This window comes from Nomascus leucogenys, chromosome 15, assembly GCF_006542625.1.
Source record: "Nomascus leucogenys isolate Asia chromosome 15, Asia_NLE_v1, whole genome shotgun sequence".
NCBI lineage: Eukaryota > Metazoa > Chordata > Mammalia > Primates > Hylobatidae > Nomascus > Nomascus leucogenys.
In genome coordinates this window covers 92352311-92378934 of record NC_044395.1, presented here as the reverse complement: position 1 = coordinate 92378934, position 26624 = coordinate 92352311, and the positions used below count along the sequence as shown (strand labels likewise).

The 26624-nt window shown below is 43.0% G+C and overlaps 1 long non-coding RNA gene across 1 annotated transcript in view; it reads right to left on the bottom strand.

Moving 5' to 3' along the window:
• The window catches only part of LOC115838611, a 45577-nt gene extending 19461 nt beyond the window's left edge, over positions 1 to 26116 (bottom strand). Inside the window, exons 1-2 of the long non-coding RNA XR_004033660.1 lie at positions 25997 to 26116; positions 24662 to 24815 (exon numbers count right to left, since the gene is read on the bottom strand). This is a non-coding gene — a long non-coding RNA (uncharacterized LOC115838611). The remainder of the gene's footprint in view (positions 1 to 24661; positions 24816 to 25996) is intronic.
• Positions 26117 to 26624: the final 508 nt, after the last annotated feature.

The window sequence follows — 26624 nt, the reverse complement described above, 5'->3', positions numbered from 1 at the left end:
GTCAAAAAGCTCATTGACTGGCATTGATCTGAACCCCCTACAAAGTACCTCCTTCAGTGAGTCCCAGCTTAGATGGATCCCCCTGGATGGGGCCTTGGCCTGAAAAATCCCAGCATTCTCCCTGTGTCTCTACCTGATTTAGACCAAATGGCATTTCCATGCAAGACTCCAAGTGCCTGGAAATGTCGTTAAAGAATTGCAGAGTTAGGCTAAGGACCAAATAAAAGGAAACTTCATCTTGCCTGCGCATCAACACCATGAAATGCGTTGTTACAACAATGGCCGAAGCTGTCCGATGATATCATCGGTGGCAACTGGTCAGTGAAAATGTTTTTTAATTGTGGCTTGAATGTGTTGATCAACCTTGCTTTGATATCGAAAAGACAGCAACAGAAATGCAGGGAGCCACAGTCCTCTGGGGAAAACATTAGTCATCTGTGAGTGTGCAGGCCCTGGCAGATGGTCAGCTCTTCTCCTGAAGTCAGACTTCCAAGCCACTCTGCAGCATCAGTGCCAGGAATGAAGAGTGTTATCTTGACATTGAACATCTTTATAATAAAATTACTAATTGATGTCTAATACCATGGGCTTTTAAGCTGGAAAAAAAAATCTCATTGAGACTGTTAAGTGGTCGGCTGCATATTCCATAATTTAAAACTACTCTTAAAATTCCACCAGTTCCATATGTATACCACAGCTTTCTTAGATACTCTCCAGGTGATCTGGATTGCCTGGAGATTTTTTAAGCACAATCCTGAAGACCTATTTTTAAATATTCAGTTACATCGTAATATCACAGTAGTTACATTCGTATTTTTTAACATCTTTAATTATACTATTTTGCATTACAGTTTCCAGGATTCCCCCCACCCCCTCATATTTGGCAACTCCACAGCATCTGTCAAAACAAATTAGCACTTTGGGTGGTAGAAATATATTTTTTATGAAAGCAGCAAATGTGTCAGTATCGGACAGAAGCTGAAACCTGATTTATTGGTTTGTTTTCTAGGGTTTCAGACCCAATAGGCAGAAGCTTTTGAAAGAATTTTTCATTTGCATCAACAGCGTACTTGCAAAATATGTAAAACACATTCAGATTCCGCCAGAAAGAGTCACTAATTATGATATGTATTTGCATATGTTTAATCACATATATCTTATTTCATTTTGCCATTTCTGCAGGGTCCCTCGCTTCAGGGAGGGGGTCCTTGGCGCTGGTTCAACCTGCACTCAGCAAAGTTCTCTCAAGCGAGCATTCTGCTGCCACGCTGTTAGTTTTTCGTGTTATCTTTTCCAATGAAATTTGAAATTTACAATTTTTAAATGATGTGTGTGAAATTATATGACTCTATTATGTCATAATATTATACATCCCAAAATATTGGTAAAGGGTTCTCCCCCTTCATCACCACCCTCCCCACCAGAGATCAGAGCGTTACTGAGAAAATAATGATTAACCTTTAAAATCAGATTGGCATTTCTTTTTTCTCCAAATCTAGAATTAATACACATTTTTTAATCATTAGTGTAATGTTCAGGATGATACTTTTGTTCTTTTGCCTGTTGAACTGTTACGGCTGCTAGTAACCCTTCAAATTGTTTGCTTCATTCAAGCATTCTTTCCTGAATAATTCATTAGGCATTATTATCCAAGCGTGGAACCCCTCATTTAGCACTGCTGATCTTTTCCTTATGTGTAGCTGACAGGCAATCAAAGTTTTTATCAGTGCAGAAAATTTGCAATTCAGAAATGTAGTTGCAGCAATTAGTAGCTATCAGGTAGCATTGGAAGGACAGCTTCATAAAAAGACAGAGTTGAATGAGCTCCACTGATGTTAGCACAAAAGTAATGGGTAAAACTAACCAGCTGTTTCTAAATTTACCAAATGGAACATTCCCTTCTTCTCAGAGTGGAGGCTTTAATTAACTTGGAGTTCTGTGTGGCTTCCCAGAGGGGGGAAGGGAGTGGGTGAGGACCCTTCCTTCACACTGGGCTTGTGCCCCTCTCGTTCCACTGGGCACAGATGGGAGGGAGCTCTGAGCTTCCCTCTAAGCCAGTCCTCATGGCAGAGGGGGCAGGTGAGGAGCACTTTTGCCAGAGGACTCCAGACAGGGAATGCCTAGGAGATGCCAGGGGCTCCTCCTCTTGGCATCTCAGATGGGAGAGTTATGGATGCTGCAATTTTGTCCTGTTCTGAAACTTCCTCCCTTCACTCAAGTGCTCGCCTGGGGACCCAGACTGAGGCTGAGGCCACAGGGCCGCCCTGGGGCTTATTCATTCCTTCACAGGCTGATAGATTCATTCCTTTGTGCATCCTTTCATTTCTGAGTTCATTTGGATTCATTCGTTCATTAGTCCATTAGATCATTTATCCATCCATATGTTCATCCAAACATTTACTGAAACCCTCAGTGGGATCAGAACTTGTGCCCACCCGTATAGCTCCTTGTTGGAGAAGAGACTCCCCTTTCCCTGGGAGTCTATGCAGGACTCTCAGGGCCTGAGCCCCAGAACTTGCTCTCATCTCAGGAAGAGGTCTAAGGAGGCCTTTTACACTAGAGGCGAAGTGCAACTCTTCTGGGTGGGGTGGTTGCTTGGTGACTTATGGGAGGCAACAGAGGAATGTTCGGCAATAGCCCATGGGAGAGGCTTTGAAGCCACAGCATGGGAGTGGCCTCTTCTCCATGTCCACTTGAGGCTGCTACAGCAGGAGTTCATCCCAGAGATAGCCTGGGATGCTAAGAAAGGGGAGCCTGCTCTCCATCTCCTGCGGACCCCAGGACCCCAGAGCCAGCGAGTGAGAGAACACAGGCCCCAGAGGAAAATCCATCTAGGCCAGCAGGGATGACCAGGCAGCCCGTGGCTGCCCAGACTCAGACCCCCAGGCCTTGTCTCAATTTCAGCTATGTCAAAAGGTTGGATTAGAGAACAGAACAGCACAGCGTTTCACAGCCCAGACTCTGGAGTTAAACAGACCTGGGATCAAGTGCCATCCTTGTCACTTATAAGCCGCATTGTGGCCTTTTGGAGCCTTAATTTTCTCATCTGTATAATGGGGTATTACTCTCTCCCTCATGGAGTTGCTATAAGAATTAAATGAAACAAGGAGTGTAAAACGCTTGGTGTAGTTGAACATGTAGGTGTTCAATACATGGGAGGAGTATTATCACTAGGCTGTGAGTCTCATGAGGGTGAGGACCCTAGAGGTGGAGAGTATAGCCGTGAGCTAGGGTGCTGGGTTCCAATCCTGGCTCCTCTCCTTATTCACTCTGTAAACTTAGGCAAGGGACTTGACTTCTCTGTCTCAGTGTCTTCATCTACAACGTGGTAATACTAATAGTACCTACCTTATAGAGCCATAAAAGGTTAAGGGTTAAATGATTAGATATATAATATAACATATTTATGTACATATTAGAATATGATTATATTATAAAATAATTATAATTATTTTATAATATAATCATATTATTATAATATATTATATAATATTTATAATTACATTAATATAATCATAGTATAATAATTATAATCTTTTACATTGTAATATATTTATATTATATATAAATTATTAAGGCAGCGTCTGGCATAGTAAATGCTATGTAAATGTTCACTTTTAAAAATTATTTCATCTTCAAGGGCGAACAGTGCCTAACTAGAGGCAGGCAGTTGGTGAATATTGGTTGAACCAATGAATGAAAGTTCTTAGACATCATACCTCCCAAGCCCTTCATTTTATAGATAAGAACTGTAAAGCCCACTGTGACTTGACCAAAGTTAGAGGCAGAAAAGTACCAGATTCCAAATCTCTGGACCACCGCCCTCCCCCAACTCCCCCTGGAGGGCACCTGGTCTTTGAGCTTTGGATGATGTTGCCAACAGAGCATCCAGTCCTCTTTGCCCACAGCCCCAGCTCTGGCCAGATCTATCCTCTCTTTTCTACAGGACAGGCTACATGCAGAAGCTGGGAGAGCACTGAGCCAGGACTGTGGCCTTTCTGGACCCGCTTTGACCTTGGGCAGGTCAGCATCTTTCCCTGAGAACCAAGGCTGCAAGGCAGATAAGTTCTGCCCTTCTTCCAGTGCGACACCCAGCAAGCATGGATCTGGGTTCCCTGTGGTCTTCAGACAGTTCTATTGTTGGGAAAAACAGAAGCAGCTCTCCCCTGGCGATCACTAAAAGCCGTGATGACCATACAAGTGCTAGACCATCTTGTGTTAAGTCCTCATCTAACCCAGACTTAGTTTTGGTCTTATGAGAATAATACATCTGGTTTTGTTTGTTCGTTTGTTTTTTGAGATGGAGTCTCACTCTGTCACCCAGACTGGAAATGTAGTGGTGCAATCTCGGCTCACTGCAACCTCCGCTTCCCGGGTTCAAGTGATTCTCCTGCCTCAGCCTCCTGAGTAGCTGGGATTACAGGCACCCACCACCACGCCCAGGTAATTTTTGTATTTTTAGTAGAGATGGGGTTTCACCATGTTGGCCAGGCTGGACTGGAACTCCTGGCCTGAAGTGGTCCTCCCATCTCGGCCTCCCAAAGTGCTGGGATTACAGGCGCATCTGTGTATTTTAATGTAGGTTTGTACTCTCACATGTATAATCCTGTTCCATTTCTAACAGAGAGAAAGCAAGTTACTTGCTCAAGGGCACACAGTAAGTTTAGTCAAGAATCCATCTTCCAACTCCAAGTCTAATACATTTTCTACCATGCCACACACCTCCTCAAAGGGGAATGAACCCTTTGAAAGTTAGGAAACCAAGGCCAAGAAAAAGAGACTTCCAGGATGTCATGCAACTATTTAAAAAGATAAAATAGATTCACATATTGACATGGAAAGATGCCCGTTGTTGAGTGAAAAAAGAGGGTTATAGAATGTATGTAATATAACTGCATTTTAAAATATGCATATTTTTAAAAAGTCTGGGAGAATATTTAACAAACTACTAACAGTGATTATTTCTGGGGACATGAGATAATGGGAAACTTTTGCTTTGACCTTGATTCATTCCTCTGTATTGCTTGATTTTTTTTACAAGGAGCATGCACTGCTTTTAGAATCAACAAATACAATGAAGATATATTTCTAGAGAGAACCACTAGACCAACAGGGCCTGAGAACATGAGATTCCCTTTCAGAGTGGCGTGGTAGACTTTAATGCATCATTATATTTAGTTCAGTCCTATGATGGGGCCACAGGAACATCAGACTAAGGCTCAAGAGAAGGAAGAGGTACTGGGTGGGGGTCCCGGGCTTCTTGCTATGGTTGTGGATGTACATGAGGAAGGACATAGCGACAGAGCTGGGGCCCACACAGAGCAGCTTTTGCCAACAAAGTAGGAAGTGCCTGGCCCAGGCCTACAATCACAACAGGGCCCCAGGGCATGGCTTGGCATATCCCTCCCTGCCAATTTCTTCCCTTTGGGCTGAAAGGGGTAATGGACAAGGCCATTGTTCAGGGAAGAGAAGACAGACTTGACTCAGAAACAGGAGTAAAGTGATGAGGACCATGAAGTGACAGAGCCTGGGGGTCTTAAGGCCATCTTAGTGTGTTGGTGCAACCCTCTTGGAGGACAATTTGCTACTTTTGGCTTTCAAATTTGTCACACCACAGGTTGTACAATTTTAGCCTCCCTGATAATGACCATTTTGCTCAAAAAAAAAAAAAGTCTATGTGGAAAGAAAAAAATTATACCCTTTGGCCCAGCAATTTGACTTCTAACAATTTGTCCTGCGATAAATACTCAGAACACATTTACCTATGTAAAAAACCCTGCAAGTCCTGCACTTGTACCCCTGAACTTAAAATACAAGTTGAAGGAAAAATAAAATAAAATAAATACTCAGAAAAATGCACAAAGATATATATGTCCAAGGCGGTTGATTAAAGCCAAGTAACAGCTGATGCACACCACATCTTATGCTTCAGGAGCTTTACATACATTGATTCATTTAACCCTCGCAATAACCTTAAGAGGTAGTTGTTGTAATCATCCCCATTTTAGAGATGAGAAAACTGAAGCACAGAGAGGGTTAATCACTTGCCCAACATTCCAGAGCTGTTAGGTAGTAGAATTGGAATTTGAATCTAAACAGTTGGGCTTCAGGCTCTGCACTCATCATTGCTGCTACGTCGTCTCTCATTGCTGTTTTTTTGTTTTTTTTTTTTTAAAGCTCTGAAAATCAACTAAGTGTCCACTAATAGGAAGCTGGGAAGTTGTTTAAATTATAGTGCATTTATACCGTGGAATATTCTGTGGTTGTGAAAAGGAATGAGGTTGATCTATAGGGATTAACATAAAAAGACGTCCAAGATAGATTATTAAGTGAAAATTTAAAAGTATGGGGTGGCATGTATGCTATAGAAATAGATAGACATCAATACAATTGTGGCTATCTCTGAGAAGTAGGAGGAAGTAAGGAGCAAGTAGGTGAGTTTTGTTTCTTCGCCTTTCTGCACCTATTCAACATTTTTACTATGAGCTAGTATTACTTTTGTGATTAAAAAAGTAAAATTAGGACTATGTCACACCCACTGGGATGGCTACTGTCAAAAATAACAAACAAGTGTTGGTAAGGACACAGAAAATTTAGAATCCTCGTACACTGTTGGTGGAAATGTGAAATGGTGCAGCCACTATGGAAAACAGTATGGCGGTTTCTTGAAACATTAAAAATATGATTACCATATGATCCAGCAATTACACTACAGCGTACCTACCCAAAAGAATTGAAAGCAGAGTCTTGAAAAGATATTTGTGTACCTACACTCACAGCAGCAGCATTTACAATGGCAGAATAGTGGAAGCCACCCAAGTTGTTCATGGACTGATGAACGCATAAACAAAATGTGGCATATACATACAGTGGAATATTATTCAGTGTTAAAAAGGAAGAGAATTCTGACACAGGCTAACTATATGAATGAACCTTGAGGACATTACGCTAAGTGAAATAAGCCAATCACTAAAAGACAAATCCTACGTGATTCCACTTATTTGAGGTATTTAGTCAAATTCATAGACGCAGAAAGCAGAGTGATGGTTGCCAGGGTCTGAGGAGAGTGGAAAATGGGGAGTTGCTGTCCATGGGCAGAGTTCCCTTCTGGCAAAATGGAAATGTTCTGGAGATGGGTTGCACAGCAATGTGAATGTACTTAACACTGCTGAACTGTACACCTAACAATGCGTGAGATGGCAAATTTATGTTATGTGTATTTTACCATTGTTTTAAAAAAAAACCTAAAGATGTGTTTGTTTTCATTTTTAGGGAGGAAAATGGCATTTTTCCAACTGCCATTCCCTAAAGGCTTAATTGTACCCCCTGGGGCCTTCGTCATTTTCTCTCACCCACTCAATAAACATTACAGAAAGATCCAGAAACTGAGAGTCCAAGTTTCAGCTATAAAAACAACCATTCCTATTTGTACAGCACTTTACACTTTACCGCACTCTTCTGGTTTGGTTCTCCTTGCAATCCTGCAAGAAGAGCAGGCTGGGTTTTCTGTCATTCTGATTCTATGGATGAAAACTGAGGAGTGAACTGTCCCATGTCAGAGGAGGGGTTCAGACCCGTCCTTTGGCTCCAAACTCTCTAAACCCTGGGAAGAATGGAGAAGGAAAAGTATGGAGAAGGGAAAGGCTCTGAGAGTCCTGCGACCCTGCGCACTGCGGGCTGGAGGCCCGCCTCCTGGAAGGTAGTAATGGCTGCCGCCCTTGATTACAGAGAACAGCAACATCCCCTCCTTCCCAAAAAGCCTTTGGGTCTTGACTGACTTACCATCTTTTATATTGGACAAGTACATTAACAATTTTAAAAGCCAACTATCATCTGCTGCCAACATTTTAATACCAAAAGAATAGTCCTTTAAATGGAGTAAGTTTATTTTCAGTTAAAAATTGCCATATTGTCTTATCTTTTCACATTTTATGTAGCCTGGAGAAAAGTATGGCCCCCACCATATCTGAGGCCCTCTTATCAATATTCATTGTGGAGTTATTCACTGTATTTGTTACTGATGATTAAAGCAACAATACGTGTGAATGAATTTTAAGTAATTTTGGCAGATTCAAAGTTATCCCATGTGGTTGCCAAAATATGCCCCTGCCATACCCACTGCCCCCCCCCCAGCTGCCAACCCCAAAGATGTCCACAATCCTAATTCCTAGAACCTATGAATCTGTTGTATTATATGGCAAGTAGAAACTGCAAATGGAATTAAGGTTGCTAATCACCTGATCTTAAAATAGGGCAATTATCCTGGATTATTGGGGTGAACTCAGTGTAATCACAAGGCATCTTAAGTGGAGAAGAGTCAGAATCAAAGAGATGGCATAGGAATAAACACTCATCTGACCATTGCTGGCTTTGAAGACAGAATGTGGCCACAAGCCAAGGAAGGAGGCAGCCTTTAAAGCTGGAAAAGGCAAGCAAACAATTCTCCCCTAGAGCCTGCAGAAGAAGCATAGCCCGCAGACACCTTGATTTTAGCCCGCTGGCATCCATTTAGGACTTCTGAGCTTCAGAACTCTAAGATAATACATTCGTGTTGGCTTAAGCCAACAAGTTGGTGGTAATTTGTTATAGCAGCCACCTGAAGCAAATGCAGATTTCACGCAGCCTGGAGAAAAGTATGGCACCCATCTGCGTTTCAGGACTTGTGATCAACATCAGTTATGAGGTCATTCACAAATAATTTGTTACTGATAATGACTGAATCTATGTGTGAATGAGTTTTAAGCAATTTTTGAGCAGATTCAAGAGTATCCCTATCACAGTGTTACTTTCCAAATTGCTTCCCTGAGTGACAAAGACGGGGTTATAGCTGGGGCTGAAAATCATACAGAAACCATGAACGTATTTTTTTCTTTTGGATTGAGCATTTATTTTGTGCTCAAGACTGTCCTCAGTGCTTTATTTACATAATCACAGTTACCCACCCACCCCCTAAAACCTGGAAGGTAGGTACTATTCATATCGCTCATTTACTTGCCCAAGATAATGCAAAGCTAGTGATCGAGCTGGGATTCGAACCTGTCATCAATGAGGAGAATGGGTTGGGCTACCTCATGCCACTGGATAGGTGTGTTGTCATAGGTAAAGAGGGTTGAGAACCCTAACCTAGCACAGGAAGCCACACTGCTGCATATATCAGGGCCGCCTGCACTAGCTGGGCCACACAACACATCTGCCACTCCACTATCATCAAGCTGTGGCACTCTTTTCCCAATTTACCAAAACAAAACTTTTTAAATAATAATAATTTCAATGGAAAAGCATTTCTCAAGTTAGCTTCTTCTCTGATACATTTTTTTTAAACTTTTGTTACTTGGTTGCCATTGTTTGAATGTCTACATGCCAAGCACTAGAGGGAGTAAAGCATATCATTATTTGTCATTAAGTCCTCACTCCAGTATTTTCCGTCCCTTTGACAGATGAGGAAATGGAGGTTCAGAGATGTGAAGTAACTACTGCAGAGTTAAATAGCCAATAAATAGCAGGAGACTCCAGGGCTCCACAGTCAGATGTAGCCCTAAATTATCTATTTAATCCTTCAAACTTAAAAAGTTAATGCTTCATGGTTTTCTGCAAAAATCCCAGTGACTTCCAGGTGCTCGACCTGAAGATTCCCGGTTTGGCCTTTGCTCTTTCGATCATGTGCTGTCCTCATACGCAGTTTATTTATTAGGCCTGAGACATTGCAGCTTAGCTCCAAGTTCCCTTGAGGCTATTTTCTTGAGACTTTGGAGGTTTCAAGCAAATCAGGGATTGGCTAACAAAACATTCTAAAACAGGTGAGTCATGGTTAAGTCTTACCCATAAGAGGAAGCCAAGTGTAAAGTCTGAGGGGATTCAAAGGGCTCTCCCTTTCTCTCCTTCCTCACCCTGAAACCTGGCTGTGCTCCCCAGACATATTCATAGTGGCAAAGTCATGGCTGTTTCAGCATATTAATAGGACGACTCCGGGAGTGACAAAGGCCATAGAATGGAGCCACTGAGAGAAGCTTTTGTGTCTCCAAGACTTCAACCCCTTTGATGAAACAGATGTTTGGGCCAGGCCCTCCTTTACAAGGAGAGTTAAACCTCATTAAACAGCAGGAAAACTTCCTCGGTGGCAATGAACAGCCCACATGCTGGTCTTCTCTAGCAGCAGACGGGATGGGGAAGAGGCGGTCTCCTGTCATCAAGCCCTGTGTCACCCGCTCAGAGACTCCAGAGCTGGTGTCTATGACACGCGGTCACCTTGGAGGCTTTGATTTATGGTTCACTTTGGGAAAGACCAGCCTCTGACCTTGGCAGCCTGTCGCCTCACCATCTTTTCTCTAGGTTGGGAGAACTTTCCACCAAGATGGATGCGCATCCCAAGTCTGGCCCCATGAAGGAGCTTCCCAGAGACCTTCTGGCTCAAATGTAGCAGGAAGGCTTGAAATGAAACCCTTTCCCGATCTGCCAGTGTCCCTGGAGCAATCTACAGACAAATGTGGGAAAACCCAGGACTAATATTCTCCCATGAGTTGAAGCTCAACATTTGAGGGTGCTGTATGTATCACCCACAGGCCCATGAAGCCTTCCTAGGTTTACTCTGAAGCATCAACTGCCCCAACTGCCCAGCCAGGCTGCTCAAAAAAAAAAAAAAAAAAAAATACATGGGAGTTCCCCAAGGATGATTTTTCTCAAAATCTGCCAAGTAGTTCATTCAGTTTAGGGTGTGCGTTTGGGTAGGGTCAATTATTCCAGCAAAACTGTGGATTTAGCATTATCTTCCTTGAACCAGAAACATCTGCATAGGATGTATAAGCCAACAGGCAGTTAGAAATGGCCGAACAGGTGGGTGTAAAGAAGAAAAAAAATGTGTGAGCTATGTTTAACTGAATACCAAAAATAGCTAATATATACTGAGCGCTTACCATGGGCCACACACTGTGCTAAGCACGTCATATGTATCCCACTCAATTCTTGCAGTGATCTTCTGAGGTTGATACTCTTATTATCCTTATTTTGTAGGAGAGGAAACAGACACAGAGAGGTTAAGTAAGTTGGCCAAGGTTGCACAGCTATTAAGTGCCAAGCTGAGATTTGAACCCAGGCAACCAGGCTCCAAAGTCCATATGCTAACTACTATGATCGTCTTTAAAATCTGCCTAAAAGTAGATGGACGAGAGAGTTGCCCCTTTAAGACAGGTTAATCCTCGGTGTTGAAATTGTCTGTCTATGTGCATGTGTGTATGTGCAAGACACATGACTGCACACACTGTGAACTGAAACGTTTGTAGCTCCCAGAACCCCACTGTTCCCATCTCATGAGTGCAGAGACACAGCTCTTCCCTCCCCAGGCGTTTTGGCAGGCCAGAGGCCCGCTTAAGCCAGAGGCCTTGGCCGGCGAGGCTACCGGGAGGTGGCGCTGTGTCACTTTCCTACTCCGGAGCTTTTGTTTTCTGCGGGCTGCACACTGGAGGTGGGGAGGCCAATTTGAGCAGAGTCTGTCGCCAATTTCCCTGATTTGAAATCTCACTCTCTTCTGTCACTTCCTTCAAATGAGCTGGGAGATGTTCATCAGATGACAGTCCTGAAAACGAGCCAAAACTGTTCTCTTAATCCCATCTCAGGATGGATTTGAAAAGGATGTTTCCAAACAAAGAGCAGATTTCATGTGTCAGAGTTACACTCACGCTGACCTCTTGGTTTTCAAAAGGAGAGAGGAAAAACACACCCAAACTCTCAACCACCTTGTAAGGACTCAGGAGATCATCGGGCCATGGGCTCAGGCCCTGTCCACAAGGAGGTACACAAATGCCCATCCCCCGGGAAATCCCAGGGTTAGCTGGGGGAACTCCCGTGCACCACGTCTCTCCAGGCCTCTGTGGACTTGCTGGTCCAAAGCGGCCCACCTCCTGCCGCCCTTCAAGAGGCTTCTCTCTAAGGAGCCGAATGCTCAAGGGCTCATGGCACTGCTGACATTTTGACATTTGCACATCAAATGAGCTGTACACTGACTTATCAAAGGAAGAATCACCCAGCATAGTGATGCTTAGGCCTGGAAGGGAACCTCAAAGAACTTCGTCTGTCTCCCAGTTTTCTAGATGAGAAAATTGAAGCCCAGAGAGAGGAAGTAAATCTCAACCTGGTAAATGGAAGAGCTGCAAGTGGCTCTCAGAATGCCCTGGCTGGGACGGACAGCTGCCACCGCCTTAGGATAGAGTTTTAACCCTGAGGTACAGGAGGAGGAATGGAGCTTTGGAGTCAGACAGGCCTGGTTTGAATCCCAGTGCTTTAAGCATATTTGCATGACCCTGGGAAAATCACTAAATATTTCTGAGCCTCAATTTCATCTGGAAAATGGGACAATATACAATCTGATCATGGGATTGCGATGAAGAGTAAATAAAATAACATACGCGTAGGTTTCCAACATACGTTGCTTCATCCTTATTTATTTTTTTGTTTTTTGTTTTGTTTTGGTGTTATTTTAACCCCAATCGGAGAAGCTGGTTTCAGATTGGGGCTGACCCAATGGTAGGCACGCAGGCACCTTAAGAATCTAACTGTGCTTTGTAACTATCCTGTCCTCAGACCATCAAGCTACCTTGATCCTGGCTTGCAAATGTGGAGGGCTGTCTTTTCTGTCTTTTGGGATCTGGAAACAAAGCTAGCCTTAGGCACAAGGTTTTAGGAGATTTGGGAAGGCTTACCATTCCTAAACCTTTCTCTTATCTTTCTAACGCCCATCCCTTGGCAAACGTGTGTCCTCAATGCACTGAGGAAATGCTCTAATCTGGGCACATATCTTTCTTTTTTCAACAATCAAATACCCCCATGAGTGTGATGGTGATACCAACACCTTAGCATGAATTTTTTCAACTAGATTGCTTTCTTGCTAATATCTGCATTAAGGAGATAGAAATTTTTATGAGGATGAGAGAATGGCTGAAAAATAAGGGATGTAATTTTTAAGCTGAGCTAAGGGGGTATCCCAAGAAGAAGCTTGAGCAGCAAGAGGTAGCAGGAGAACAGTGTGGATAGAGAAAGAGCACTGCAGGGAAATTCAGGGATCCAGAAATAATGGCAGGAGGGCTTCAGAGTTAACCTCATCAACCTGGAAAATTTAGTGCAGCCGGTGTCTATGTGGGTGAGGTGACTCAGGACTACTGAAATGCCTCAGTCCACCCCTGTCCCCGCATACACAGCATGTGTAAGGGTCTGTGGAAACGCCCTGCACTTGGGCCTGACTCAGACACCTTCCTATGAAGCCATGAATTTAAACTCTTCCTGACTCAGACACCTTCCTATGAAGCCATGAATTTAAACTCTTCCTGACTCAGATAAGGCATGTTTCTGATGGCTGACTTGGAGGAAGACTTTCATTCAAGCCTCAGTTATTTCACTCTATGCCAGGCTAGGGAGGTGACTGAGACCCTCAAGAGAATCCCAGGCCATGAGAGTATCCCGGATCTCAAGAGGATCCCAAGCCAAGAGGTTCCGGTTTCCATGAGAGTACAGTGACATGTGTAGGTGACCTCTCCTCCATAAGAATGGAGTACATGTCACGGTACTCTCATGGAAACGTCTTCCCACAGCGTGAGAGGCCCTGCCTGACCCAGGCTCAACACCCAGCCCTTTCTGCAGCTCTGACCCAGCCAGGCTGGGCTCTTCCTGCCTGACCTTGGGAACTGCTGCACCAGCCACTGCCTCTGCCAGGTACACTCCTCCCCATGGTCTTCACAGGGCGCGCTCCTTCTCATCATCAAGGTCTCAGCTCAAAGGTCACCTCCTCAGAGAAGTCTGCCCTGCCCCACAAACCCAACCCCACCCCACCCACCCTTCTCTGCCTCTCTGTAGTGTCACTGGTCATTAACTATAAGTTTCGTGAGGGCGGGAGCTGTCCTGTCTCCACAGCTACATTCCAGCACACGATGAGAAGACACTCAGGAGGCTGGCAATAAAGACTGCTTTCTGAATGGATGGATTCCTCTCTCTCTTCACTCTCCCTCATCTGTTCTCTCTCCTACTTTAGTGGGGTTGTTGTTGTTGTTGCTTTTGCCTAAATCATGCTCAGATTTCCAAGTGTAAAATAAGGTTGTTTTCCCTCAAGCCAGATATTCTTTCCAGCCACTATATCTTTTTCTTTCCTTCACATCTAAACTCCTTTCACGGGTCACCCTCACCGCTCCAGCTCCACCGTGCCTCCTGCTCACACTTCCGCAGCTCATGATGGGGCTTCTTCCTTCACCCCAGGCTGATAAGATTCTCATGAGCAGGGTGTCCCCAGTAGCCACACAAGTTATACACCACACAACTCCAGGGGTCACCATCCCACAGACCAGGGTGTAGACGACTCCCCCTGGGGGAGCGCAGTGTGCACAGCCATGCCTGGCCACCTTGCTCGGGATCTATCTTAATCACCAACCATCTGCCTTCCTCAGGCTTGAGCCTCCTTGATCTCCTGGCAACACAACACTGTTGAGCCTCTCCTCTCTGACCTGATGACCTGCTACATTCTCCTGGTTTCTGCTCTACTCGTCTAAGGTCTCCATCTAGCCTCCTTTCCAAATTCTTCTTGCTACTCCCTCTTGCTAACTGGGTGCTCTCTCAGACTCTTGCCTCAGATCCACACAGCCTGCCTCAGAAATCTCCACCTCAACTCCCATGGTGTCAACTCCCATGGTGTCAACTCCCATGGTGTCAACTCCCATGGTGTCAACAAATGGCCTGCCTCTTCCCTTGTATTAGTCCATTCTCACACTGCTATAAAGAATACCACCTGAGACTGGGTAATTGCAAAGGAAAGAAGTTTAATTGACCCACCGTTCCGCATGGCTGGGGAGGCCTCAGAAAATTTGCAATCATGGCAGAAGCGGGCACCTTCTTCACACGGTGGCAGGAGAGAGAAGCATGAAGGAGGAACTTCCAAACACTTATAAAGCCATCAGATCTTGTGAGAACACACTCACTATCATGAGAACAGCATGGGGGAAACCACTGCCATGGTCCAATCACTTTCCTTCCTCAACACGGAGATCACAGGTCCCTCCCTTGACACGTGGGGATTACACTTGGAGATGAGATTTGGGTCGGGACACAGTGCCAAATCCTATCACCCCTCTTCACACACTGGCTGGACATCTCCACTTGACATGAGGGAGACCTCAAAAGCCAACTCTACCTGATGCCCAACCTTCCCAGTGTCTCGCTGTGTCTGGACCAGTATGGGGGCCATAATAGTAGGAATGTAGCAAGATGTGGCACTGGGGATGATGCTGGCATCCTGTCTCTGGTAGAATTCTTCCACAGCACCCCTTTTCCCATAACTATCACCCAGGCCCACCTCATGCATAAATAGTTCCTCACACTAAATGCTGGACTGGTGAAAGGGAGAGGAAAAACCCCCAGCTGAAACCATCTCTGCTCTGAGAGACAGCCTGATTCCAGGGACTTCTCGGGTCACTGACACTCTTCACTGAGGAGGGAATCTGTCCATAGAGACAGTGGAGGGAGCCAGCTCTGACAGGTACAGAATAAAGAGTTGGCAGGGACAGTGAGCATTTCCGAGAGAAGGAGGGAACCCTGACAGCCGCCTGCCCCTGGAGTCGGAGCCTTCTATTTACACTTGACTTCCATTGCGGATGCATGAGGAGAGTGAGCACAAGAGAAGAAAAGGGAAGGAAAAAGAGGGGGCAGATGCTTGCCCAGGCACCCACCTGTCAAGCTGTGGAGAAATAATGCTAGAGTTGGGAGCTGGGCCTGGGCCTTGCTGCCTCTGTCCTGGCTGAGGGCTGCCCAAGTCTAACAGACACATGTGATCCTTAAGCTGTGGCTCACTGGCCTCACATGGGAGTGAGCAAATTGCTCCCCACAGACCATCTCAGTTGCCTCTGAAGCACTTCCCATTTTCATGCCCCTCATAATTAATAGAGGTCAAACCCCAAGGCTACTGTACCTTTTCTGTATTTTTGTTTTTGAGTCTGTGGAAGACAGAAAGGAAGCCAGGGCTACCCTTTTTGCCTTTATGTTTAAGGACTTACCTGGTTTTTATTGGACCCTTTCCAGAGATGGTACTACTTCCCAGGACAGTGTCCTTTCTGGACTCTGGAAATTCAACTCTTGCTGTACTGGGGTAATGTCCCACATGCCTGGGACATTCAGCCCTGACAGAGCTGCACTGTCGACAGCAGCTGGACACACTGCTCAGTGACCAGCTCAAACCCAGAAATTCCAGTGAGATGGAGCAGGTCTTATTGGAGTCGAACCATGCTTCATTTGGTTAAGAGGCACAGCCAGGTACTTAAGCACAGCACTACTCGAAGTTGGGCCTATGCACTGTGCCATAGATGGTTTGCTACTGCACCATAACATGGCAAATAGTTACAAAATATGAAGGTGAGCAACTAGAGACGTTTTTTTAAATATGGCAGACACACATTTAATATTTTCATAAATTGCTAAACAGTTTTCTATGGTACCATTGGAATAATTTTACACCCCCACTAGTGATGTATGAAAGTTTCTATTGTTCTACATCCTAATTAACAATTAGGTATTTTTTCAGTCATTTAAAACAATTTTCCCTAAGTTATTGGGGTACAGGTGGTATTTGGTTACTTGCGTAAGTTCTTCAGTGGTGATTTGTGAGATTTTGGTGCACCCATCACCCAAGCAGTATACACTGAACCATATTTGTAGTCTTTTATCCCTTGCCTCTCTCTCACTCTTCCCCCCAAGTCCTCAAAGTCCATTGTACCATTCTTATGCTTTTGCGTCCTCATAGCTTAGCTCCCACATATCAGTGAGAACATACAATATTTGGTTTTCCATTCCTGAGTTGCTTCACTTAAAATAATAGTCTCCAATCTCATCCAGGTCACTGCAAATGCTGTTAATTCATTCCTTTTTATGGCTGAGCAGTATTCCATTGTGTGTGTATATATATATATCTTTTTGATATGTTGTTGGATTCAGTTAGCTAGTATTTTGTTAAGGATTTTAGCATGTATGTTCATCAAGGATATCAGTCTGTATATATATATATATATATATATATATATATATATATATATATATATATATATATATATATATATATACACACACCACAGTTTCTTTATCCACTTGTTGATTGATGGGCATTTGGGTTGGTTCCACAATTTTGCAATTATGAATTGTGCTGCTATAGACATGCATGTGCAAGTATCTTTTTCAAATAATGACTTCTTTTCCTCTGGGTAGATACCCAGTAGTGGGATTACTGGATCAAATGGTAGTTCTACTTTTAGTTCTTTAAGAAAGCTCCACACTGTTTTCTGCAGCTGCTGTACTAGTTTATGTTCCCACCAGCAGTGTAGAAGTGTTCCCTGATCACCACATCCATGCCAACCTCCACTGTTTTTTGTATTTTTTGATTATGGCCATTTCAGGAGTAAGGTGGTATTGCATTGTGGTTTTGATTTGCATTTCCCTGATCATTAGTGGTGTTGAGCATTTTTTCATATGTTTGTTGACCATTTGTATATCTTCTTTTAAGAATTGTCTAGTAATGTCCTTGGCCTACTTTTTGAGGGGATTTTTTTTTTTCTTACTGATTTGTTTGAGTTCGTTGTAGATTCTGGATATTAGTCCTTTGTCAGATGTATAGATTGTGAAGATTTTCTCCTACTCTATGGATTGTCTGTTTACTCTGCTGACTGTTCCTTTTGCCATGCCAAAGCTCTTTAGTTTAGTTAGGTCCCAGTTATTTATCTTTGTTTTTATTGTATTTGCTTTTGGGTTCTTGGTCGTGAAATCTCTGCCTAAGCCAATATCTAGAAGGGTTTTTCTAATGTTATCTTCTAGAATTTTTATAGTTTTGGGACTTAGGTTTAAGTCCTTAATCCATCTTGAGTTGATTTTTGTATAAGGTGAGAGGTGAGAATCCAGTTTCATTCTCCTACATGTGGCTAGCCAATTGTCCCAGCACCATTTGTTGAAAAGGGTGACCTTTCCCCACTTTATGTTTTTGTTTGCTTTGTCGAAGATCAGTTGGCTGTAAGTATTTGTGTTCATTTCTGAATTCTCTATTCTGTTTCATTGGTCCCTGTGCCTATTTTTATACCATTACCACACTGTTTTGGTGACCATGGCCTTATAGTACAGTTTGAAATCAGGTAGCATGATGCCTCCAGATTTGTTCTTTTTGCTTAGTCTTGCTTTGGCTATGCTGGCCCGTTTTTGGTTCCATATGAATTTTAGAATTGTTTTTTCTAATCCTGTGAAGAATGGTCATGGTATTTTGATAGGGATTGCATTGAATTTGTAGATTGCTTTTGACAGTATGGTCATTTTCACAATATTAATTCTACCCATCCATGAGCATGGAACATGTTTCCATTTGTTTGTGTTGTCTGTGATTTCTTTCAGTGGTGTTTCGTAGTTTTCCTTGTAGAGGTCTTTCAATTCCTTGGTTAGGTATATTCCTAAGTATTTTTTTTTTTGCAGCTATTGTAAAATGGGTTGAGTTCTTGATTTGATTCTCCACTTGGTCACTGTTGGCATATAGAAAATCTACTGATCTGTGTACATTAATCTTGTATCTGGAAATTTTGCTGAATTATTTTATCAGTCCTAGGAGCTTTCTGGAGGAGTCTTTAGGGTTTTTAAGGTAAATGGTCATATCACCAGCAAACAGTGGCAGTTTGACTTCCTCTTTACTGATTTGGATGCCCTTTATTTCTTTCTCTTGTCTGATTGCTCTGGCTAGGACTTCCAGTACTATGTTGAAGAGGAGTGGTGAGAGTGGGCATGCTTGTCTTGTTCCAGTTCTCAGCAGGAATGCTTTCAACTTCTCAGAGGGAATGCTTTCAACTTTTCCCCATTCAGTATTACGTTGGCTGTGGGTTTGTCATAGATGGCTTTTATTACATTAAGGAATGTCCTTTGTATGTCGATTTTGCTGGGAATTTTAATCATAAAGGGATGCTGGATTTTGTTGAATGCTTCTTCTGCATCTATTGAGATGATCATGTGACTTTTGTTTTTAATTCTGTTTATATTGTGTATCACATTTATTGACTTGGGTATGTTAAACCATCCCTGCATCCCTGGTATGAAACCCACTTGATCATGGCGGATTATCTTTTTGATATGTTGTTGGATTCAGTTAGCTAGTATTTTGTTAAGGATTTTAGCATGTATGTTCATCAAGGATATCAGTCTGTAGTTTTCTTTTTTGGTTATATCTTTTCCTGGTTTTGGTATTAGAGTGATACTGGCTTTATAGAATGAATTAGGAAGGGTTCCTTCTTTCTCTATCTTGTGGAATAGTGTCAAAAGGATTGGTACCAAGTCTTCTTTGAATGATTGGTAGAATTCTGTTGTGTTGGTTATTTTTTAATTACCATTTCAATCTTGCTGCTTGTCATTGGTCTGTTCAAGGTACCTAATTCTTCCTGATTTCAGCTAGGAGGGTTTGATTTTCCAGGAATTTATCCATCTCTTCTAAGTTTTCTAGTTTATATGAATAAAGGTGTTCAAAGTAGCCTTGAATGATCTTTTGTATTTTAGTGACGTCAGTTGTAATATCTCCTGTTTCATTCTTAGTGAGATTATTTGGATTTTCTCTTTTTTTGGTTAATCTTGCTAATGGTCTATCCATTTTATTTATCTCTTCAAAGAACCAGGTTTTCGTTTCACTTATCTTTTGTGGGTTTTGTTTGTTTGTTTGTTTCAGTTTCATTTAGTTCTGCTCTGATCTTGGTTATTTCCTTTTTTCTGCTGGGTTTGGGTTTGGTGTTTTCTTGTTCCTCTAGTTCATGAGGTATGACCTTAGAATGTCAGTTTGTGCTCTTTCAGTCTTTTTGATGTAGGCATTTAGGGCTATGAACTTTCCTCTTAGCACTGCCTTTGCTGTAATCCAGAGGTTTGGGTAGTTTGTGTCATTATTGTCATTCAGTTCAAAGAACTTTTTAATTTCCATCTTGATTTTATTTTTAACCCAATGTTCATTCAGGAGCAGGTTATTTAATTTCCATGTATTTGCATGGTTTTGAAGGTTCCTTTTGGTGTTGATTTCCACTTTTATCCCACTGTGGTCTGAAAGAGTGCTTGATATAATTTCAATTTTCTTAAATTTATTGAGGCTCCTTTTATGGACTATCATATGGTCTGTCTTGGAGAAAGTTCCATGCACTGTTGAATAGAATGTGTATTCTGTGGTTGTTGGGTGAAATGCATTGTATATATCTGTTAAGTCCATTTGTTCCAAGGTATAGTTTAAATCCATTGTTTCTTTGTTGACTTTCTGTCTTGATGACCTGTCCAGTACTGTCAGTGGAGTATTGAAGTCCCCCACTATTATTGTGTTGCTGTCTATCTCATTTCTTAGGTCTATTAGTAATTGTTTCATAAATTTGGAAGCTCCAGTGTTAGGTGCATATATATTTAGGATTGTGATATTTTCCTGTTGGACAAGGCCTTTTACCATTACATAATGTCCCTCTTTGTCTCTTTTAACTGCTGTTGCTTTAAAGTTTGTTTTGTCTGATATAAGAATGGCTACCCCTGCTCTCTTTTGGCCTCCGTTTGTATGAAATGCCTTTTCCCACCCATTTACTATAAGTTTATGTGAGTCCTTATGTGTTAGGTGAGTCTCCTTAAGGCAGCAGGTTGTTGATTGGTGAGTTCTTATTCATTCTGAGGTTCTGTATCTTTCAAGTGGAGCATTTAGGCCATTTACATTCAATGTTAGTGTTGAAATGTTAGATACTGTTGTATTCATTGTGCTCTTTGTTGCCTGTGTACTTTGGTTTTTTTGTCTTTTGTTTTTGCTTTTTGATTTGTATTTTTGTTTCATAGGTCCTGTGTGATTTATGCTTTAAAGAGGTTCTGTTTTGATGTATTTCTAGGATTTGTTTCAAGATTTAGAGCTCTTTTCAGCAGTTCTTGCAGTGGTGGCTTGGTAATGGCGAATTCTCTCAGCATTTGTTTGTCTGAAAAAGGCTGTATCTTGGCTGATAATTGTTTTGTTTGAGGAGGCTGAAGATAGGGCCCCAATCCCGTCTAGGTTGTAGGGTTTCTGCTGAGAAATCTCCTCTTAGCCTGATAGGTTTTTCTTTGTAAGTTACCTGGTGCTTCTGTCTCACAGCTCTTAAAATTCTTTCCTTTGTCTTAACTTTGGATAACCTGATGACAATGTACCTGGGCAAAGATCTTTTTGTGATGAATTTCCCAGGTGTTCTTTGTGCTTCTTGTATTTGGATGTCTAGATCTCTTCTAGCAAGGCTGGGGAAGTTTTCCTTGATTATTCCTCCAAATATGTTTTCCAAACTTTTAGAATTCTCTTCTTCCTCAGAAACACCAATTATTCTTAGGTTTGGTCATTTAACATAATCCCAGACTTCTTGGAGGCTTTGTTCACATTTTCTTATTATTTTTTCTTTGTCTTTGTTTGATCGAGTTAATTTGAAGTCCTGTCTTTGAGCTCTGAATTTCCTCCTTCTACTTGTTCAGTTCTGTTGCTGAGCCTTTCCAGAGCACTTCACATTTCTAAAAGTGTGTCTAAAGTTTCCTGAATTTTTGATTTTTTTTTTTAAGCTATCTTTTTCCTTGAACATTTCTCCCATCACTTCTTGTATCATTTTTTGGATTTCCTTGCATTGGGCTTTGCCTTTCTCTGGTGCCTCCCTGATTAGCTTAATAACTAACTTCCTGAATTCATTTTCAAGTAAATCAGGGATGTCTTCTTGGTTTAGACTCAGTTCTGGTGAACTAGTGTGATTTTTAGGGGGTGTCAAGAGCCTTGTTTTGTCATATTACCAGGGTTGGTTTTCTGGTTCCTTCTTATTTGGGTAGACTCTGTCAGAGGGAAGGTCTGGGGCTCAAGGCTGTTGCTCAGATTATTTTATGCTATGAGGTGTTCCCTTGATGTAGTACTCTCCCTCTTTTCCTATGGATGTGGCTTCCTGTGGGCCAAACTGCAGTGATTTTTGTCTCTTTTCTGGGTCTAGCCACCTAGGAAGTCTAACCCGGTACTGGGGGTTGTCTGCACAGAGTCCTGTGATGTGAACCTTCTATGGGACCCTCACCCATGGATACCAGTGCCTGTTCCAGTAGAGGTGGCAGTGGGGACAGGGTGCAATGGTCTCCTTGAGGGTTCTTAGCTTTGGTGGTTTAATGCTCTGTTTTTGTGCTGGTTGGCCTCCTGCCAGGAGGTGGCGCTTTCCAGAAAGCATCAGCTATAGTAGTATGGAGAGGGACCAGCAGTGGGTGGGGATTCCCAAGATTATATGCCCTTTGCCTTTGGCTACCAGGGTGGGTAGGGAAGGAGCATCAGGTGGGGGCAGGGCTAGGAGTGTCTGAGCTCGGGCTCTCTTGGGCGGGTCTTGCTGCAGCTGCTGTGGAGAATGGGAGTGAGACTCTCAGGTCACCAGAGTTGTGTACCTAGGAGGATTATGGCTTCCTCTGCTGAGTCATGCAGGTTATCAGGGAAGTGGGGAAAGCCAGTAGTCACAGGCCTCACCCAGCTCCCATGCAAACCGAAGGGCCAGTCTCACTCCCAACTAGAGACTTTTACAGCAATTGGACATTGCTGGGTCATCCAAGTGCATAGCCATGAACTCATCTCATTGAAAGATTTTGACCAGGTTGAATGTCCACACTTGCACAATAAGTGCACAAGACAAGAGCTGTTATTAGTCATGGGCAATAGGATGTGTTGATTTCCAAATCATGCATTGAATAGAAATTTGAAAATCTGATCCATCACCACAGACAGTTTGAGAAGCACTACTTTAATTTATGAAAATATCTGAGGAGTAGTGCCATAAATAACCTGTTTATCTTTGTTAAATTCAGTGTTTCCCAAACTTATTTAACCATGAGTTATTTTGGGGTGGGAAGAATTGCTACCAGCATATCAAGGAAGTGCTGTATCTCAAAATACACTTTGGAGAAGACACTCTAAATGGTGAGAATGAGTAAGTGGGTAATCCCTTGGTCCAGAATCTCTAAACATTTTCCAAGCCACAGGTCCCACTTGGCTAGATCAGTCAGGGCCTTAGGTAACTACTTCATTTGGATTAGCTGGAATAATGTAACGACTGCTCCTGATCACTTGGTGCCTTGGAAGACCTTTTTTCCTGCTCCCAGGGGCCCAACTTTTACCCAGGGTGGGGTTGCAGGCACAACCAGCCCATTATCTCAAGCCTCCAGTTTTAATTAAATGACAAAATGGCGCACCAGAAGCACAACACAACAATAAGCCCAGGTGAGTTGGTGACTGAGGGAGAGATACTAACTCCTTCATGCCACAAGGGGCCCATTTACTATAACTTAGCACTGGACCAGGGCACCTGGGATCTAGAAGTGGAGTAACTTCTAATTTTCCCCCCTCAGTCTTCCGTACATTATAAACAAATACTTGCAAGTTCTCATCTTAAGCTTTACTAGTTACTTGCTGCTGAGAGCACCAAGGCATACAAAAACTTTTTCTTTCCCTGTAGTAAATGGCATGTGGGTAAGTGCTTAACAACCAGCTCTCTGTGGAGGGTATGGGGGAGCCCCCCTTCGTAGTGTTTGCCAATTTCTGTGGTGTAAATACTCCTACTATGGCCTATTTCAAGCTGCCATCCTGACCCAATTTAAGAACCGACTACCAATTTAAGAACTGATATACACAATCCACTCTCAGGAACCAGTGCCAGCCAGGCCACCTTCAGCAAAATGTTGCTGTAAATTCTGACTCTCATCATAATATTAAAGCCTGATTTGTTGAACCATACAATGTCTGAGCAGGAAAAGACCTCAGAGATAATCCAGTCTAAACTTCCCCATTTGAAGGATATGGGAACAGGCCCAGAGAAGTGCAGTGACTTGCCTAAGGCAACCCAGCAAGTTAATGGCAGATGGGACTCAAATCCAGACCTTCTGGCTCTTTCATTCACACTATGCTTCTCTTTAAACATGTGGTCTTATTGATTCACAAAATAGTCAGGCAAGAGTTATTGTATCCATTTAATAGAAGGAGAAACTGAGAAAGGGTATTAAGAATTACCCAAAGCCACAGAGCTAATCAGTGCACTCATGTCTGTCTGACTTCCGTTCCATTGAAACCTCTCCATTCTACCTTTTTTTGGGTGGATGCTACCAAGAGACATGCTCTTTTACAGTCTTTCAGCTGCTAAAGAGTTTTGACCAGCAAGTCATGGATGGGTGAATTGCTCTGTTGACTTCCAGTCTGTTACCCATTAATTCTGTATCCTGAATATTACCTATAGCTGGCTTTAAAGATACATCTATTGGCTGGGTGCAGTGGCTCATGCCTGTAATTCCAGCACTTTGGGAAGCTGAGGTGGGTGGATCATCAGGTCAGGAGATCGAGACCATCCTGGCTAACACGGTGAAACCCCGTCTGTACTAAAAATACAAAAAATTAGCTGGGCATAGTGGCGGGTTCCTATCGTCCCAGCTCCTCGGGAGGCTGAGCCAGGAGAATGGTGTGAACCCGGGAAGTGGAGCTTGCAGTGAGTGGAGATCGCACCATTGCACTCCAGCATGGGCGACAGAGAGAGACTCCGTCTCAAAAAAAAAAAAAGATACATCTATGACTTATGATAGCATACATGGTAGGCTGCTGTAATAGAGAAACGCCCAAATACAATGGCTTAAACAATATTGAAGTTTATTTCTCTCTTACCTGAAGTTCCAGTAGAGAGCCTAGGTCTTTATGGTGGCTCAGTAATGTCAGGGGCCCAGGTTCCTTCTTTTCTGTTCTTCTGCTCAAAACATGGCTCAATATAAGGCTTTCATCTCATGGCCCAAAATGGCTGCTCCAACTCCTGCCATCATAGCTATGTGCCAAGCAGAGGAAAGGAGAAAGTGGAGGAAGAACAAGGCATGCTTCTTTTTTTTAATTGCACTTTGAAAAGTTGCACGTATTATTTTTGCTCACACACCACTGGCAAGAAAAGAGTCACATTGTCACATATTTGCATGGGAGGCTGAGAAATCTGGTTTTTAGCTGAGCAGCTATCTCCTCAGCAAAAACTTGAGGGTTCTCCTGAAGGAAGAAGAGGAGAATGCACAGTGAGAAATGATTAGCAGTTTCTGCTATGATGTCTGAGATGCAGGAGATACCGAAGGAATGAAGCTAGGAAAGAAGAAAGAAGGAAGATGTGGAAAGTTAAGGGAGACACACACACTGTCGGAGAGTCTAGTGTCAGGAGAAGAATTGCAATCAGCTTTGTCCTCTTCAAAGTCAAATACCTGTATCATCCTAAGAATCTGCATCATTTAGGAAGTTTTTGATAACTTTTTAAAATTTATTTTGAATGCGATATTCAGATGGTGTTTTGTTTGTTTTGTTTTGTTTTGTTTTGTTTTTTTGAGACAGAGTCTCCCTCTGTCACCCAGGCTGGAGTGCAGTGGTGTGATGTCAGCTCACTGCAACCTCTGCCTCCCGAGGAGGCGGTTTTTAAATGTCCAAACATAAGTCCATGCTCTCTGATGTACTGTCAAGTCCAGACTGTAAATGATCATGCCCTGTGGTGACAATGATCGGGCAGGTGGTTCAGTGCTCGAACCTCAGTTTTGTGGACTAAGTTGAGGTATACATACAATTTTAGTGTTATTGCCCATTTCTCTTTTGGGGAGCAGCCACTGGGCTCTGGGTTTTAAGCCCACTTCCACCCCAACACCTGCTTCTAGCCACCTTCAGAAGGGCCATAACTTGGGCATTAGTAAAAGGCCTAATTAAACAAACCAGATTAAGAGGCATACAACTTTCTCGAGTCTTGGCAATGGTCTGCTCTGTTCTTAATTACAGTGGCAGCACCTCTCAGGCCATCCGATTTCCTGCTTGAACCTGCCCCCATTTGAGCTAAGCGTAAGGAGTCAGGTGAAAGTTCAGATGCCCTTCAGAGGAAGAAAGCAAACTCAAGATTCAGCATCTCTGGCAGGGGTTCCTTGGAGGTATGCTTTGAATTGCTTAATCCTTTTAAACACTTTTGAGAGTGGATTACCTCCTGCTTACCTGTTCAAAACCTCAGTAAAGATGGCTGTCTCAGGCTGGTGGAGTGGACAGATGGAATGTTGAAAAATCTTTCCAGTGAAAATCGTTCAGGAGAGCTTATTCTTCGGTGCCTCTATTTCCTCATCTGTAAAATGGGGGTAACAATACCAATTACAAAGGGTTATCAAGAGGATTGATGAAAAAGTGCTGCAAGGTGCCTACCAGGCATATGGTAAACGCTCAGTAAGAGCTATTTTCCTTCCTCCATCCAGAAGGCAAAAGCCTTTGCCTGTAGCCTCAGAGAGGCTGCTCTGCCTCCGATTCAGAGCAGAGTAATAGGCAACAGGAGGACTCCCTATGCCTTCCTGGGGAGTCTTGTCTTTTCAGTTCAATCCCACCAGAGTGCATTAAGTGCCTGCTGAGTGCAAGATTTTCCCCAGGAGACTAGAAGGAGGAGTCAGACACCATCTCTGCCTGGGCTGAGCATGTACCCTACCAGCAGGAGGACCAGGACAAGAGCACACGCAAGTATAAAGCAAGGCAGACATTTGACACTCTGGTACTTGCCTCATTACCTCTGAAAGCCCCATCGCATAGCAGGGAGGTAGCAGGATGTGGTTCTCATAAACCCCAAAGTGGTGATTTCCAT